The 18,627-nt window shown below is 37.3% G+C and overlaps 1 protein-coding gene across 1 annotated transcript in view; it reads left to right on the forward strand.

The window, feature by feature from the left end:
• The window catches only part of LOC117793984 (chaoptin), a 74,968-nt gene that overhangs the window by 24,864 nt on the left and 31,477 nt on the right, over positions 1–18,627 (forward strand). Inside the window, exon 2 of the mRNA XM_034634449.1 lies at positions 7,651–7,700. The gene's annotated coding sequence lies outside the window, so the exon portion shown is untranslated. The remainder of the gene's footprint in view (positions 1–7,650; positions 7,701–18,627) is intronic.

Below are 18,627 nucleotides of genomic sequence, written 5' to 3' on the forward strand. Positions count from 1 at the left end.
TTCATCATCATCATCATCATCATCTTCATCGTCATCGTCATTTTCAATTGAATTGCTTGAACCACAAAATCATTGACAGCACACAAAGTTAACAACTAGCAACAATGCGACTGCTGTTGTTGTTGTTGTTGTTAGTTGCTGCTGTTGCTGCCAGAGGCATCAGCAACATGTCAGCATCGGTCACACGGCCAATCGCCCATTCAGCAAAGAGGGCGCCATCAGTTCATGGGAAACTTCTGCAGAAGATGCCACACAGCAAGCAACAACAACAACAACAACAACTGGCAGCAGCTGCAGCTGCAACAACTTTGGCCCTGCTGCAATCGCTGGCATTGGTGTGGGCGATTGCTGATGAAGAATGAAGAACGAAGTATGAAGAATAAACCAGAGGGTGGCAGTGATAGTTGTCGAGAACTGAAGGGGGTGGGGGGTGGTGGTGTGGTAGTATAACGTGGCAGGGGGTGAGGGGAGCAATGGGTGTTGCTGGCAATTTGCTTGCTTGCATTTCGCTGTCGCAACAAATTTTAATACATTTCTCACATAATTCGACTCTTGGCCCCGTCGAACAAAAATATAATAAGACTGTTATTGTTATTGTTCTTGTTGTTGTTACAGTTGCTCTTCATGTTATTGTTGTTATTGTTACTTGTCTTATTGTAGTTGCTGCTATTGTTGTAAGTGATTCGCTTTGCGCCCCCAAAAACACCCAACAACCGTGAGCCTGATCATCTGGTTGGGTGGTGTCAAGTCGTGTGCCATGACAAGTGATCAGCCGATGAATGTATGTATATAAATATACATATAACAGCATAAAATACTTAGACGAGACTACAGATCAAAAACTGAACTAAAATTGACAAAGAGCATTAAAAAGAGAGAGCCAAAGAAACAAATGTTTAAAAGTTAAAATAGAAAATATGAAAAAGTTCTAGATATTGCTGATGTCAGAATGAAAGAGAAAGAATTAAGGATTCAGAATGAACAACAGAGAATGAGGTATAATATATGAAATGAAATAGATAGAATGGTATAGAAAGGAAATTTGTATCTGTTATGTAGAGTATAATGAATATAGGAATTCTTTTTTAAAGACTTAAAAGTTGAGCCAAGGGTGTACGCAGGATGAAAATTAGGGGGGTGGGGGGTGCAGAACAAATTTTTTAGTATGTATTTTATACCCATGTGCGGAAAGGAGGCGTGCCAGAGCCCCAAAGTATATATATTTTTCATCAGCACAAACAGCCGACTCGATAAACTTATGTCCAACTGTTTGTATAAACTAAAAGATCTTATAGCCTATTTCCACGACAGCACATTTGGCTCATTCGACGCCATTTTCATCATTTGGCCCAGATGTGGACTTCATTTTAGTACAAAATCCGAATGATCATTTTGGCTCATTCATAATGAATGAGCCGATTTTTTGCCATTAGCCCCGGTGAATTTCATTATTTTTTTATCAACACGCGATGTTTATTAAATATAAGGCACATTCAAATGTGAGCAAATGTGGCAAATGTGAGTGGTCGTGGAAATATCCTATTAGAGTTGGTAAGAGTTAGGCGTATATTTCGAATGTAGACTCCCTTTAATTTCAGGCAGATTCAGTAAATATTAAAATTTTTCCACGCCCACTATGGTTCGCAAAAAAACGAGACTGTGAATAAAACTTGGTGACAATATGTGAATACTGGCAAGTGTCTGCCTATCCTAAACAAATTTTATTCAAATCGGCCCACTATAGCATATAGCTGCCACACGTTAAAAAAAAAAACTTCTTTGATCATCAATCAAACTGCAGTGGTTTTATTATGGCTTATAACAAGATGCATTTTGCCGTCCTCGAAATATTTTTGAATTTTAAATGAAGCCTTATCATAATAATTCCAAACAAACCCCTCAATTCACGTTGGGCAGGTTTGCAAATATGCCCAGCCGAATCTCCACCACAGATTTTAATGCCTAACATCTTATATGAAGAAGAAAAAACATTATTTATCATCTTATTTTAAAAATTTATATAAGTTTGTGAAAGTATAATGCTCTTTAAGATCGGCTGAGTGATTTTTAAGTAATGTTGAATAACTCACATTCACATCTAGAGAAAAGCTTTTAAAATAATTGTAGATTTTAGAAATAAAAAAATGTTTGATTACAGAAAAGTTTGTTAAATGGTGGTGACAACTTGGGCTCCAGAAACATTTGGGTCTACGCAATCATAAGCAAACTCTTTTGATTTTTTTCATCCATTATGTTTAAAAATTCGTTCCTTAATATTTTATTTCAACAGATTGTATTATTGCAATGATTTAGATCATTTTGAGCTGTGTTAGCATCTTTTAAAGTACAATGTTTTAATTTTTCCCTTTTGGAGTACAATATATAAAAATGTTCGTTATAATTTCTTTATTTTGAAAGATGTAGCTGCCTATACCTGCGTATGTCCTTGAGTAGAGAATTAGGCAAGTGATATTTAAAGAAGAATTGGAAGTAAAGAAGATAGAAAGAAAGAAAGAAAGAACAAAAACAAACAAAATAAGAGTAGTTAAAGAAAAGTTAATACAATCAGGGATACTGATCAAGAATCATATTTTTATTTTGTAGGGTCTGTTACGTCTATTCCTCATCCTGATACAAGTAGAATAATCCAAAAAATGATGTGAAAATGTTACTGAAATCTTTTGCCACCTTTCGACTGTAGATCCAACAGTTGCATATCAGAGCTGATGTAGGAGCACGTATTTGAGGCATGCCACCGTGCTTGCCACTGTCAGTGGCACCACATCCTCTTTTTGGTAATGAGATCATGAAATTATGTTGTTTGTTGGTGTTGCCGAGTATTTATTGTTGCTTTTGTTGCTGTTTTCGCAGTCATAAAATTAAAAAACCCCAAACGCAACATACTGCATAATAAACAACCCTAACAGCAGCAGCAGCAACAGTAACAACATGTACAATAGTGGCAACTACAATGCTTATGACACTGTGGAAGGCAGGGCGACAGACAGACAGACAGACGGACGGACGGCAACAACAACAATTTTAACAACAATAACAAACACAACAAAATATGATAAAAAGGCCAAAAATCCAAACGAGAATTGTCAACCAAAACATCGCTGGTTACCGCAAACAGCTGTAACGGATGCCAACGTCGTTGTTGTCTCTACCCCAACGGCAACAACATCCTCCTTCCCCCTTCCCCCTTCCCACCTCAGCACCTTCCTTACCCCTCATTCTGTCCCCAAGGCAACGAGGCGTCGGTGTTGCCGTTGGCATCAGCAACAGCAACAGCAACACTAACAAAAACAACGACAAGTGTGGCGGGCAAAAACACGCGTTTTCATTTTGCGCACACCAAAAACTGCATTTCACAATGTGAATAATCCAGCGGCTCCCCTTCCACTCCCCCACACACACACCACCAGCCACGTGGCCCTTTAATCCCTCCTGCCGCTCATTGACCCATCCTGTGCATAGCCAACGAGTACAATTCACAAGCCACAACACACAGTACACACAACACAACACACACGCACACACACCCCTGCTCTGCTTTGTCCCCCCACCACTCAGCGCCCATCACGTTGCCATTGTAAAAACATATGCTTTCACACTTGACACACACACACACACACGCACACACACGTGAACGCTGAGGGGGTGGCTGCATGAACAGGTGCATAGAACAAATTACGGCACAGCCAACAAATTTGTCAATATGCAGCACGGCATGCAAGGGAATTTTATGATAAACGGGATCAGTTGATAAATTCAACAATTTTTAATATTATATTTTGTTAAATTTAAAAAAAAAAAAACTATTTACTATAATATTTAAGAGCTTCTTCACTACTGTATAGATGGAAATTCTTTACTACTGTCATTAATGAATTATAAATCATAAGAAAAATGCGTTATATATTTATCTTAATAATATTCTAGAATCTAGATCACCTATATTATATATCGGTAGCATACTTAACCCTGCTTAGAGACGTTATCAGTTAGGGTTGCATAATTTAATGCTTAAGTTTCAGATAATTTTGTTAACAACTGATCATAAGCTTCAGCGCCGTTGCTGCCGGGGCAAAGATTTGGGCGATCAAATATTTTAGACTTCTTTGACTTTTAAAATGCTGAATCGTTGCCATTTTATCCGCATATTGTCTGAATTTATCAATAACATCCTGAAAACATACTTTACAAATACATGATAAAATTAAGAGTTTTAAACTTTAATTTTATAATGGTTTGTTATTCCTAAAATTGTAAAATTGATTTAAGGTCCCCCAAATTGAGGTATTAATAGTTAGCTTTTATGAAAGGAAGCTCATAAATTACTTTACCCATATCTGGAGATATTCGATTGATAGCAAACGGAGACTGCCAAGTTATCGTGTCCAATAGATGATCGTAATTGGTTCAAATTTATTTGAAGTTTGCTAAATAAACGATCTGTTAATGCTGATGTGACAAGAATCGTTAAAAAAAATCGTTGTCAAATTCATTGTATGCTTTTCAAGTTCACTGTCCAATTTGAATTAAGTGTTAAAGCCTGTTTAATAATTCGAATCCTCAGGAACATTAAAAAGTGCCTGAAATCTCAATTTTAGTTGCTTAAAAATGGAATTAGAAATGTACCAGTTTCTGGTATGTTTTTGATATCATCTGCAGCCACATATTAAAATTGTTTAAGCACTTTTCGTTGTCTGATTAATTTAATTCCAAACTCTTTTTGAAATATTTCAAAATTTCATATTTTCAGCGCCCCTTAAATCTTAGCGCCCAAAGCGGTTGCCCCCCTTGCCCCCCCCCCTCCCCCTCTTCGAAACGACGATGATAAGCTTAGCTAAACTATTTAGTTCAAGTATTTTTTTGGTAATTCCATTAATCCAATTATTCTTGTAATGTTCAGAATGCTCAAAAACACAAAAACAAATTATTCATTTAGTTGAATTAATAAGTTTATATTGCTTATCTAAGCTCCATGTAAAACACGCTACTTAAAATCATTCAGTTTAGTAAATAGATACCTGAACTTTACGTAAATTGAAATTTTCTTATCAATTGCGATCGAGTTAGCTCAGCAAAGTAGACAATTTAATTGATAAAGTAATTCATTATTGTATCTTTCGATCCCTCTAAGTCTACTCTCTAAACACGATCTTAAAACGATCCAATCTCAATCTGATCACGAACAACAGATAACTTCTTGGTCCTGCAATACCAAACAATGTCAACTAGAGGAAAAGTGTTAACATGTCGCCTGTTCCTGGTACATGCTGCTAGTAGCCTTTATATTCTGCTGGCCAATCCTCGCCAGGCTCTGGTTGCCTTTCCGCTGTTTTGGCCTCCACTTGGCGCCCTTTACATGCATGAAAATTAAGTGCTTGTCACATTTGCGGTTGACAACGTTTAATTTTCAGTTTATTTTTATGCTTTTCCCCAAATAACATGCCAAGTATATGAGCGAGAGTCTGAGTGTGTGTGAGCGTGTGTGTGTGAGTGTGTAAAGGGTAGGGGAGGGGGGCGTGGCCGCTAGCACATGCAAATGTGGCCAACTCCAACAAGAAACAAGTACACAACAAAACAATACAAAAAATATTACAAAAAAAAAAAAAAAAAAAAATACACCGAAACAAAAACAAGAATTTAAAATAATTAAATCATTTACCAAAAGCAGCAACAGAAGCGACAACAACAACAACAACATGGACAGCAACAACAATGTCAACGGCAGCAGAAATAGAAATGAAAACGGAATATAAAATGTGTAATAAAGTGTAATAATAAAAAACAATTGTAAGCGGAAGTAGCAGCGACGCATTGAGCTCTGACGTCGACAGAGCTTTGGCTTATATCAGCAGCAGCAGCAACAGCAACAGCAGCAACAGCAACAGCAGCAGCAACTGTGGCAGTGTCAGTGGCAGCGGAAGAAGGAGGCCCTTTTCCTCTCCCTCTGCCTCTGCCTCTCTCACTCTCTCGCCCTCGCTCTCACTATATCTCTCTCTATCTATCTATATCCATCTCTTTCTACGACGACAACTTGGAGGCATCATAAAGAAAGACAAACGACGACTGTCGGCTCGGCCATGGAGTGTAATGTAAATTACGAGCGGAGGCAAACAAGAACAATAAAAAGTCGCATTGTAATAGTCGCTGCTGTTGCTGCTGCTGCTGTTCGTGTTGTTGTTGTTGTTGTTGTTGTTTTTACTGCTGTTGCTGTTGCTGTTGCAGCAAAAGACGCATCAAATGAGGCAGCCATGCGGCCAACCAAATGCACCTGTAGTCAACTCAAGTCCAGCGATCGGCGGTGATTAGACGCTGCTGCTGTTGCTGCCCCAACTGTTTACTGCTTCCGCTTGCCCGCCGGCAACAGCAACAACAACAGCAGCAACAACAACGATGACCACAAAAGCGTAACATGCGCTGCCGCAATCAAATCGCCGCGAGTATTGTTCCTTACCCCCTCCCTCTCCTACTCCACTTGTTCCTGCCCCCGCCCCTGCCGCATGGCAACTTCTGTGTGCCAGAGTTGCCCCCGTTGCGACGATGCGACGTTGCGACGTTCGTCGACACTTTGACGCATCGCTGCGCTTAGGCGGGCGGACTCTGATGACTCAGAATGCGGCACAAGCCGAATACGAATCACCCTGCGGCATTTCATGCTTAAATAACTGGCCAAAGCAGCGGGACGGTGAGGGGGACAGAAGGGTGATAGGGAGGCAGAGAGGGGGCGGTGTTTATGCTACACGCTACAGTGCACATGGCCGAGGCAACAGTTGGGGGGAAATTGGATTGGAGCCTATTCTATTATATCTGCCCGCTATGAGCGCTAACGGGTATATTCCATTGGCATTTTCATTTAGTCAGCACACACACACACACATACATACACATGCTGGTCAGGTGGTTCAGCTGGGTCAGGTGTGCTTGGGAGGCCAACGGTGTATATATCTAGTTTGCCTTATTAAATTTCCGCCTACAACAAACGATCGACAAACTGTATATGCCCCTATATGGTAAAACATTGGAGTAGCAACTTTCTGTTGAATTTCATTATTTAATTTGACGCATAACATTTACATAATTATTTTTGTTTGACTCTGAAACTCTTTAAAAATCTGTAAGAACAACACAACATGTTTGACTCTCAACTTGGAGTCTTTCTTAAGATTTTGTACGCAAGCATTGAAAATATTGATATAAAACCCCAACTTCCAAAAACGTTTAAGGCGAAATACAAAGTACAAAAAGACTTTTTCGTTTAGTAAATTTTTCTCTACTATTCAGAAGAAATCATGATATAAGAAATGTATAATAAGCAAAAGTATAAAACAATTTATCAAATTGTGAAGAGCTTTCCAAATCTTTGAATTTTTCCATAAAGACAGTTGATGATCCAAGGCTTGAAGCAAAAAAGATATACTATTACCTGGAAGAACCTGAGAGAACGTTACAAAACCTTATATAATTTCTCATTCTTATTGAAATGTAATTAAAAGTTTTCAAATTTGAAAACAGTTGAGTTCTTGTAAAGCTTTTGATGGAAGAACATTAGAAGAGCTATTATCTAAAAACATTAATTTTTTTTATATCTTCCAATCTTCCAATTGAATAATAATTCTTTTTTATTATTACTTTCAGTTGCACTGAAAATATTCCGCCCATTGATGGGGTGTACAGCCTTTAAGCTGGTGAGTACTTGAAAAACACAGACACAGAAGAAGCAATAAAAAGAAGAAGAAACATAAGCAAAGAAAATTATAAAAAAAAAACACATTGCGATTGGAAGAGTAATATAAAACGGAAGCTGAGGTCACTGCGATGGGGTCCAAGGCACGTACTGCGCATTCTTTGGTCTCTGAAGAATCCCAGAAATCCCAATTCGTAGAGTTGCTAATGGCCATTTCTAATAGACCCTGCAGTGCCTTTAGCTTAAATCAAATTATTTGATTGTTGGAGGCAGCTATAACAGGGGATGAAAATTAAGGAGAAAGACATTGGGTAGGGGTTATAGCAATTGAATGCTTCATGAAAATGAGAATTTCGTGTCTCGTTGCTGATTTATTCTCACAATCCCAATGAATACTAGTATGTGAGTAAGTTTCGAGTGTGAATGTAAATGTGAATGATGAGTGCTGTGGGCTGAGTGCTGAGTATGCTCATCTATCAGTGCCTCATGTGATTTGCTTTCGAATGCTTCTAATGAATTTGTTGACCACGCGGACATTTGTCCACATTGAATTTCCGAGCTCCGATTCGGATGTCACCAATTTTTGTTGGTGATTTTCTGGACAACTAAACAACTGGACAACTGAGTGTCTGCCAAATGTTAAATACCATTAGTGTGTTTCAGTTACAATTGTTGCTTTTGTTTCAAATTTGAAATTTAACTAGCGGAAATGATCGGTTTGACTGTGGCACGCATAACAGAATGTTGTACTCAACCAACTGATAACACAGATACACTGACATCATCATCATCATCATCATTATTAGCATCGCAATTCTCATCGCTGAGCCAAACACAACATTAGCATTTGTTGTTGTTTTGCCAAATCTTTGACTGATAAGCCAAAAGTGAAGGTCAAATAGTTCAATGGGCCATTAAAAATCTCTTTCCTCTTTATGCGAATCTTTAGATTTCAGTTTAAGCGTACCACGTTGTGAATTGTGAGGGAAACCCAAGAGAAAGAGTTGAGCTTATCTGGTGAATCTAAAATCACGTTTCTAAAATCTCTGCACATTTTGTTTCATTTAAATTTTTTGTAAGTAAGTATATATTTCTTAATTCAGCTGCAAATCATGTAGATATTTTTTTAGAATGTACAAAAAAGTTGGTCATCGAAAGAGGCTATGATATTCTCATCTAGTTTCCACTACGTCTTTCTATTCCTATTATAAAATTTAAAATTTAATATATGTTTTTGCATACCGAGTATTATACAGTCAGCATGCGCTATAAAGAACAGTTGGTTAGTTCGAATCAGATTCGAATTCGTCATAGCGAAGCTCGCCTGTATCTTAAAATAATATATTAAATTGCTGCTCATCGTCACAGGCCACTTAAGCGCCTCTCATAAACCGTTGCTCATCATCGAAAGTAACACCTATGCGGATTTCGTTAGCGACTGAAAGCGAAACCGCCCGTCGACCAACGACCAACGACCATCGAGTGACCGTATGTCCGTCCGTCCGTCTGTCCGTCTGTCGCCTGCCTTACTGTACGTACTTACGCATCCGTATCCGCGTAAGCAGTCACAGTCACAGTCACAGTTGCAGCCACAAAAAAGGCGCAACGCGCCCTCAATTAGAGAGAAGTCAAATGGCTTATTTGAAGGACCCGGCAGCTGTTGGGTAAAGCCCAAGGATTGGTCATGGTATGCCTAAGGCAATGAGGATATGCCCAAAAAAGCCACAGTAACCGCTAACTGTACAACAACAGCAGTAACTTGTGAATAACCGGTAGATAATCCGACTACTACTACAACTGCAACTGCAACTGACACCACTACTACTACTACTACTACTACTACCAATGCTACTACTCTTTTCTACTCCCCTTTATGCTCCCCTTCCTGCTGCTGCGTCGCCGTCTAAATTCAATTGAATTTGCATTAAAAACATGTTTTAAACAATATTTAAAAAAGAGAAACAAATTATAATAATTAAAATGAAAACATAAAAAAAAAAACTTACATTTCGCTGTTTTATATCCCAGGCGAAAGAAGACGACAATCAAAAGTGGAAGGGAGATGGAGACGCAGAGAGAAAAAGCCGTTGCGCATGCGGCTTTGTTGTTTTTGTTGTTGTTGTTGCTGCTGCGGCTGCTGTCAACGCAGTGATTGTTATTGTTGCTTGTTTTATCTTTCGCAGTTGTTGTTGTTGTTGTTGGATTTTGGGTTAATACCAAATTATTGTAAAATAAATTAGCATACAAATATATAATAAATACGAATTCGTTTGATGCTCTCGTTGTTGTTGCTCTCGTTCTTGTTGCTGTTTTTGTTTTTGTTGTTATTGTTGTAGTTGTTGCTTTGAGAACCGCGCTTTAAATCTCTATGGTTATCGTTGTTTTTGTTGCTGTTTTTTTTTAGTTGTGGACTCGGCCAGTTTCGGTTTTGATTTTTGTATTTTTTTTTTGTGTTTTATCTAAATTTTATTTAGTTGCTTGAAGTTTTCTTGTCGCTTGTTGCCTTTCATTTTCTTGTCGTTGTCGATGTTGTTGTTGTTGTTGTTGTTTTTGTTGGCATTATGACAACTGCTTGTTGTTACTGTGCTTGTTGCATTGCAAGTGCCTCACATGGCTTACACAGACACAGACACGCACACACACACATACAGGCACATACAAATACCGTATATAAGCATAGATAATTCCGTTCACAAAGAAAGATTCGCACACAAAAAATAAATATCGTCACAATTTACACGACAGCATCAAAATATACATATGTATATACACTACATACATATATACTTGTCATATATATGTAGATATATGAAATAGTGTAATAAAGGAGGCAGAAAATGCACGCGCACAGTGGTACAATAGCTGTTGAAATATGCAATTGCAGAAAAAGACAAAAAGTATAAAATTGTTCATAATTGTATTACATACATATATGGAAATTAGCATTTGTTGTAACAATAAAAAAAACGAATATTGTTACAACATGCCAACAAATACATAAACATATACATATGTATGTATGCATAAGCGATGTACATATAAATACAATGTAAAAGATTATAAATTATCGGCGCCTGTTGCTGTTGTAGCAATAGCAACAACAACACAACAAAATACGGCGTGTTTCACAACGCATACATATGTATGAATATGTACATATGTATGGATATCATACAAATGTACATATATGCATGTACATGAATATTAAGTATTATTTGTGCATTTTATTTGATTTTATTTCTCCCGCTTTTTGTTTCCTTTCACAGATACGCATGTAATTTGTTTTGTTTTGTTTCGTATATTTTGTTATTGCTTTTGTCACTTGGTTACACACAGTCCAAATTCAAATCGGAATCGGGTCAAACTAATACCAAAGCGAATCACACCATGAAAGAGAAATGCACACGAAAAAACGTTTTGGTTTGTTTTTTTTTTTCGCTAGACTTTTTGGCGCACGATCGCATAAGAAAAACGTAAAAAAAAAATTTTAATAAAAAATATAATGTAATTAAATAAAATTATGAATTAAGCACGTTTCGCGCGATTAGTATTTTTTTTTTTTGCATGCATCCCAACAATGTCATAGTACATATTTTGGTATATTTTAAATACTACAAAATGTTTCTGTGACATATAGAAGAGTTGTGAACAAAAAAAGAAAAATAGATACGGAACAATTACAAAAATAGAAGGAAAGAGCAATCGAAATGAAAATAGAATTATTGATCGCATTGTCGCATTGGGCACTTGTTGTCACTGTTCGTTGTTGGTTGTTGGTTGTTCGCTGTTTCAGTTTCAGTAAGTTTAGTTGGGATTAGTTGAGATGGAGCTTCGCTTAACGATCCCCCGATATCGCTAGCTGCCGATCAGTTAAGTCACACTGCACGCACCGTTACCGTTCACGTTCACAGTTGTTTGTGGAATGAGGCTTGAAAATGTTGTGTGCGGGCGTCGCGTCGTGGCCCCGAGACCGCAGCAGACGCTGCTGCCGCTGCCGCTGCGTCACGACGCGTCGTGTCCGTGGGAGAGTGGGAGAAGAAGAGAGCGCAAGAGCGTCAAGAGTCAAATCCGAAGCGTTCGTGCCGCACTCCGACTCCCAGAGATCGTTGCAGACCTCAGAGAGTCAACTGAGAGAGGGAGAGAGAGAGAGTCCAACTGATAAAGAGAGCGCAATGACTTTGACTCTGTGACGACTGAAGCGCAGTGTCAGATTCAGAGTCGATGCTATTGCTCTTGTTGTTATTGTTGTGATTATAGTTGTTGTTGGTGTTGGTGTTCTTGTTACTTGTTACTTGCTGTTGTTGCTAGTGTTGTTGTTGCCGTTGTTAGTTTTACTAGAGCAAATCTGCAATGCAATTCTTCGTTCGCAATTTGATTATATTTTCTATACATTATCTGATCGTATATTCTCAATACTTCTACTCATTAATGTGACCAATACGGTCATATTCAGGGGTTCCACAGAAATCTAAAACCAACACAATAAGGGGTGCCACAGAAAACGTACCAACCGAAAATCTCCCAAATCTCTTTAAATTTTTGGGGAGATTTTCGGTTTGTTTCAGTTTTTGTGGCACCCCTGAAAATCTTTAAAAAAAATTTGAGTTTTGGGAGATTTTCGGTTGGTTTTGATTTCTGTGCCACCCCTGATTAAAAGTATGTGCAAGATTGTGTACGATTTTCTTAATCCAGTCGACTTCTCTTTTTTAAAATATTCTAAATTGATGATTGTAATTTTTGATCTTTAATTTTTGTCATTTTTAACACATTGACCAGTTATACTATTTAATTTTCTAACGCTAAGATAACCTTGAAGGCTCCATGGTCACATTATTTCAACTCTTGTTCTAGCAAAGTCATCTTATAGCTAAAATTTCACTAAAGCATACCTATCTGTTGTAAATTTTCATTAGCTTCTTTAGATACTATGTAAAATGTGACTTTAATAAATCGATGAGAATTTCAATCGATTGATTACACGATAAACTGTCTCTTAAGTTCAATTATTTTAGACTAAGTTGTCCCAAATAATGTTAAAATTTTAATAAATTTCCTTGGATTTTTTATTTTTAAATGCTCATAATACGCGACTCAAAGTGAACGATAACAACTAAATATAAAATAATGCAAGCTTAGTTTTAAATAAAGAATCTGGGAACTTAATGAAAACCCAAAAAAGACCCAGTGCGATATGCGTAGCTTAAAGTTATCGATAACACGAGATGAGTTTGAGTACAATAGTTTTGGAAATTTGTTTTTCACTGTGCGTGTGTGTTCGGTTCGGTTAAAAGCATTAGTTGGCCAAGAAATTTGGAACTGCAACTGTTACAGTGATGGGAACTGCAACTGGAACTGGACTCTTGCTGAGTTGCCCCGTTGTCGTTGCTGTTGCTGTTGCTGTGGCGGTTTGTGATGGGTGTACGATGGGCATGACAGATAGACACTTGGTAGATAGTTGGGCTGTTCATGATTAATGACACCGAGAAATGGATTTCGTTGCTTTTGCTTGTGCACCTAATTGAGAAATTTACATAGAGTGTTTCACACACACACACACACACAAACACACACACACAAACACACACAGACACAGTTTGGTATAGTAATAGATTTCACGTTTCGTTCGAGTTCGAAATTCTTTGGTAAATTTCCAATGACATTTTCATAGAAATCAATTACGATTTTCACATTTTTTCTGTCCATTCTCAATTTGACAAATTGCCGGATTCTCAACGACGCGTCGTTGTCAACGCACGAGCATTGCATTGAAATTTAGGTGCATTGTTTGATTTTTTTGGCATAGGTCAGATGAGTTGAGGTACGGTTAGGGGAGGTCAGGTCAGGTCAGGACAGGTTAAAGTCTTGACATTATGTTTAGCCAAGACTAAGGAAACTGAGACACACTAATCCCCTGACATTTACACTGTTCAGCATCGGTATCAATCAGTGTAAATCCAACTGAAAATTCGAAATCGAAAACGATTCAACTCCCAAAAGCAGCTCGTTCCCGACCCACCGAACTTCCCAAGTCGCAATCCAACTTTAAGCTTATCCGCTTACATTAACTTTTTGCGAAATCCCCCAACAAACAAAATACAAAATATACATGCAGACTACGTCTCCGTCTCCGTGTCCGTTTCCATCGCCGTCACTGGTTCTCCGGGTTTGGCATTTCATTTTTGTTTCCATTTCACTGGGGGGAAGTAGAGACAGAGGGATTCAGTTTATTGAAATCCTTAACTTCAACTTGAACATGTTCGAATCCATTATGGTTATTATGAATGGCATGTAGTGTTGTTTTTGTTGTTCTCCTTGTTGTTGCTGCTCCATTGCCAAATTGTATTTCACGCTACTTTTAATTAGCCGCCTCCCAAGTGGCCAACCATTCTCATTTCCAATCCCATCTCCATCTCCACTCCCAAGCCCCAGCCCCAGCCCAATCCCAATCCCAGCGCCTGCTGCCTTCTGTTGTTGATGCTGTTTTTTAGGCCCACATATAATGGCCAATTATGCCCACTTGGATTCGGACATAACGACAGTCTCTTTCTCTCTCTGTCTCTATCTCTTTCTCTTTCGCTCTCTTGCTGTATGGGCTTGCTTTTAAATGGTCAAGTGTATTTGGATGGATATGTCGGTTCTGGCTATGGCTCTGGCCTTTCCCAAAAATCGACTTGTAAGTCGAAAAACAACAAACTTTTGTACTTTTCCTGCTTCTTCATGTGCTTTGTCTTCCTCATCTTCTTCTTCTGCATCATATTCTCCTTGTTGTTGTTGGTTGTTGGTACTTTAAGTGAAATCAATTAAAAAATTTCTTTGTCTTTCGAATATTTGACTTTGTTGTAGTTGTTGCTGTTGTTGAGCATCTTCCAAGTGGCATTTGGAATTCAATGGAAATTAATTTCTTTTGCTTTTTATTTTAGCTGTCTTGTCTTCTTCTTTTGCTCCCTCCTCATCTTCATCTTCATCTTCAACTTCTTCATTTTCATTTTCACTTTTATTATTTTTGGTATTTTTTTTTCTTTTTTTTTTAAGTTTTAATGTTCTCGTTTTCACTTTCAGGCAAAAGCTTTCTTCAGCTTTTCGTGTAGTTTGATTAGAAATCATTTGATTCGGCTTGTTGATGCTGCCAATTAGAGGCTACAAAGGCCATTAATTAGAAATTTAAATCAGTATAATTATACTTGACATATTTTTTATACCAAATTTTGTATTAATGTAATTAACAAAACAACTGAAAAAATGATTGAAAATGGCGAATTCAATTGACACCAACGAGGCGGAAAAACATTTTACAATCCACATGATAAATCCTTTTCATTTAAATTTTCTCGGTTGGATGCCAATGCCGGCTCGTATTGGGATTCGGATACGGGTTGAAGTTCAGGTGCAAAGTGTGGGGTACATGGTATGGGATGTTTTGTATGTCGGCTCTCGATTCATGTCTTTCGTAAGTCAAAACGCAAATTGACATCTTAATGCCATCAAAGTTCAAAGTGCGCACAATAAACCCCAGCAACATGCGTCACCCTGAAGGGTGTCCACCTCTCCCAGCCAGCCACTGGGAATTGTACTCCGATGCGGCGGCATCGACATTGACATTCAAATCTAAACATAAATAATAACAATGATAAACATATCAACACGTCGACAGCATTGGGCTTGGCCTGGAAGCCGCACACATGCATGCCAGATACAGATACAAAACAGCCCCAGTAACAGATACAGATACAGATACAGATACAGATACAGATACAAATACAGATACATGTTACATATACCCAGATGTCAAATACCGATACGCAGCGCCACACACCAACAAAACAACTCTGACAACGAAAAATGAAAGAAACGGGCAACAGCATTTTTAGGATTCTGATGCTTTGGGCCTACAAATCGAATGAAGGCAAATGAAAACATCGACAGAAAAGAAAAACTGACTCTGACAACGACATGAATTGCAACGATAAAAGGTTCAAACTTGGAAACTTGGGTTAGGACAACATAAAAAGTGGACGGCAATTTGCCAGTCGTCAATTTTTTTTCTTCCTTTCTTTTTTTTTTCCAAAAGCATTAAAAAAAAGTTGTCTCGCACAATAAGGAAAACTACAAGGAAATGTAATGCACATATTTTGACATAATGCGTGGATGGATAACAGTCAAAGGGATTTCCTTAGAAAATACTTATAGTCTGATCAAAAGACTATACTTATGTAAATGCTTTTTGAATTTCCAATTTATCGATATTTAGTGGCACGGCATAATGAATTCATCTACTTAAGAACTCACTGGCCCAGTTCTGATAAAGTCCCCTAACGGCACTTTTGGCGTCCCATGTCAAAGCGAAGCAAACTGTATTTTCAGCTAGGTCGTTGGACGTACAAATACCCTATAAAATCGATTGACTTACAACCTACAATAGTAGGTTATGTGTTCTTTTAAAAAATAAACCATATCTCGTCAATACTAAAGCTGATATACGAGCATGTCAAAAATTGTTTTACTCTCTCTTATCCTTTGATCCAAATTTCGTATTGATTCCATAACAAAGTGAGAAAATTGAGAGTATTTTAAGGTTTTTTAAAAAGGTTTAGAAAGTAAACAAGAATAATGGAGATGGAATTGGAATCAGGACTAAAACAAAAGTGACTACAAAAGTTTGCAGGGTATTTGAGAGTCCTTCACGCTCCTCTGGACCAAACGCTCTTGTTTTTTTTCTTTGTATGGTTTTCCATATGAAGTAACCAAAGTGACGACAATGTGAAATATTTTCAGTATGATATTTTAAGAGAGAAGGCGGTACGAGACAGGCAATGTTTTGGGCCTGATAACCGAGCGACTGGCGCGTATGCTGATACCAAGAAAATCGTGGAAACATGAACCCAAGTGGCGTCGACATCGCCTCCGTCGTCGTTCACCATGACATTTGAACTTGGCAATGAGTCATCACAAAAAGAAAATATAAAGAAAGCAAGAAAGAAAAAAGTACAACAACAAGATACGACTACTTTGGGCATTGCAGAGGGTTCTTCCATGTAGTTGTTGCTATTGTTGTTACAGCATTTTGTTGACCTTCCCGGAATTTTCTGGAAGAGTCCAGCAACAGCAACAACTGGACAGCCCAATCTCACTTGCCACTCCTTAATTTTTTATGTAGTAACTGTTGTTGTGTACATCCGCTAACAACTAATAAGTCGCATCACATACATAGTTTGATATTTACCATTTACTAGTGGTCCAGTTGGACATTCAAGTACTTGGCGGAAAATAATGTACCCCTTTCGTATTTAAGCTGAACACTTGGTCATTACACTCGTTTAGCTATAATATCTCAAATATTTTGAGTGCTTCTTGAGAGAACCCATTAGAACTCCAATAAGCTTTTCATGTGCTCAGATATTATACATCACAGAATTTGTATAAGCAAAGCATGGATCATTAGCTTAAAATGAATAATAACTAAGGGATTAAACCGAAAACAATATCGGTTCTGGTTTTTAGTTCCAGTAAGTCCTTCCAGTTCCGGTACGTACCGGTAAAACAATTTAATTTTTCAAAATTGAAGTCCAATTTTTTGCTGACTAACTAAGGGGTTTGATAACTATATAAGAGATATTTTGATGTAAAATATATATACATTAATGTGAAATTTGAAAGTATTTCTTAAATAAAATGTAAGGAGACATTGAAAAACCGATCCTTAAAATGATAAAATGTGTGTTGTTTTATAGAAGTTGATTAAAAGTCCAAATTTTAGATTGAAAGTTTTTTTAACGAAATAAATTAAATTTGAAAGCAGAATCAATTAAGAGGTCAAACCACTATCAAAATGTTAATCCGTTTAAGAATCGATTGATTTTTGATATAGTCAGACTTTGGATCTAGCAAGTTTACAAGTCAACATTTTTGTCTACTAATTACTATATGACATAAGAAGTTGAATAAAAGTGCACGACTTTAAAATTTTCAATTTTCAGATTACAAAGGAAAGACAACATCTTGATCTAGGGGAATTAAATTGATTGTACGAATTTAATAATATATATTTATAATGCAAAATAAATCTGATCAGTTTTGACAAAGTAATGAAAGTTTAAAGTTGGTCAGACCTTTGACCTAGCAACATTACCGAAACCATGGTTATCTGTTTATGAAAATAAATTTATTTCGGTTATGGTTCTAGTTCCGGTACTAAACATGAAACGATTAGTTTTGGTTAACAATACCGGTAACGGTTCCGGTATTATTCCCTTATTATAACAGGTTATTAAAGCAATAAACATTTTTAGGATATTTGTCCTTAAGTTTAAGCATTTTAAAAAGTATTCTCATAATATTTAATTGATTAACATACATACAGTTGGAGTTTTTGGGTGACTTACAAATTTCTGTAACTTACAAAATTAGGGCCGGTTTTTCAATGTCTCATCAAATTTTTTCAAAAAGATATTTTCAAATATGACATTAATTTCTATACACCTTATGCAAAATATCTGTGATAGGCCCTTAGAAATATATAAAAATTAACGAAGCTATTGTTCCCATAAATCATTCAATCCGCGTCAAGATGTTTTAAAGAATGATTTCCCAAGTTTATTAAAATATTTGTACAAGAGTAAATAAATATATGGAACGGAACTTAATGCTATGTCCCAATACAATTACTTTCAAAGTATATGATTTTCTTTTTCTCTCGTTTCCTTCTTGGGCAGAAAATATCTGTATTTGCCTTAAAGCCAATTTAAGTATCTCCATTTCGATGCTCGTTCTGCATATTCACAGACTCAGTTGATGGGGATAGGGGGGGAAGGAGGAGAAGGCGCCTTTGGCATGGTCGCACATTTGACCAGCCTTTGCTGACCTTTTGCCGTTCCAATCATAACAATAATAATAATAAAAATAATAATACGAATTTGGAGCGTATGAATGTC

Source organism: Drosophila innubila, chromosome X, assembly GCF_004354385.1.
Source record: "Drosophila innubila isolate TH190305 chromosome X, UK_Dinn_1.0, whole genome shotgun sequence".
In the NCBI taxonomy this organism is placed as follows: Eukaryota; Metazoa; Arthropoda; class Insecta; order Diptera; family Drosophilidae; genus Drosophila; species Drosophila innubila.